Below are 600 nucleotides of genomic sequence, written 5' to 3'. Positions count from 1 at the left end.
TCCCTTTTTTAATAAGGAATTTTAAACTCCTGCTAGAGCAATAAAACAAGAGAAGGAAAAAAAATCACTAATTGGTTCCCTTTTTTAATAAGGAATTTTAAACTCCTGCTAGAGCAATAAAACAAGAAAAGGAAAAAAATCACTAATTGTTAACGAAGAGATCAAATCATTCTTATTCACAAATGGTATAATTTTATGTATAAAAGATTCCAAAATGCCACCACAAAACTCTGAGAAATGAGGAACACTTTAGTCAAAATGGCAGGTTACAGAATCAATGTAGCAAATCAGTACTTATTCCATATACACATAAAAAAATGGAAAATAGTACATGGAAACTTTCCCATTCAAAATATTTAAAAAATAATTAGAAATAAACCTGACTGATGGCATTAATGACCTCAACAATGATAATTTTAAACCTTTAAAGAAAGATTGAGGAAGACACCAGGAGATGGAAGGACCTCTATGCTCTTGGCATAGAAGAGTTTTGTGGTGGAAAATGACCCTCATACCAGAAGAAATAGATAGATTCAGTGTAATCCCAATCAAAATCCCCATTACATTCCTTCACAGAACTAGAAAACTCATCTTAAAACT

Source organism: Nannospalax galili, unplaced genomic scaffold (genome assembly GCF_000622305.1).
Source record: "Nannospalax galili isolate Female #2095 unplaced genomic scaffold, S.galili_v1.0 scaffold2307, whole genome shotgun sequence".
Taxonomy (NCBI): domain Eukaryota; kingdom Metazoa; phylum Chordata; class Mammalia; order Rodentia; family Spalacidae; genus Nannospalax; species Nannospalax galili.
The sequence above is the reverse complement of the archived record's forward strand: the minus strand, read 5'-3'. Positions refer to the sequence as shown.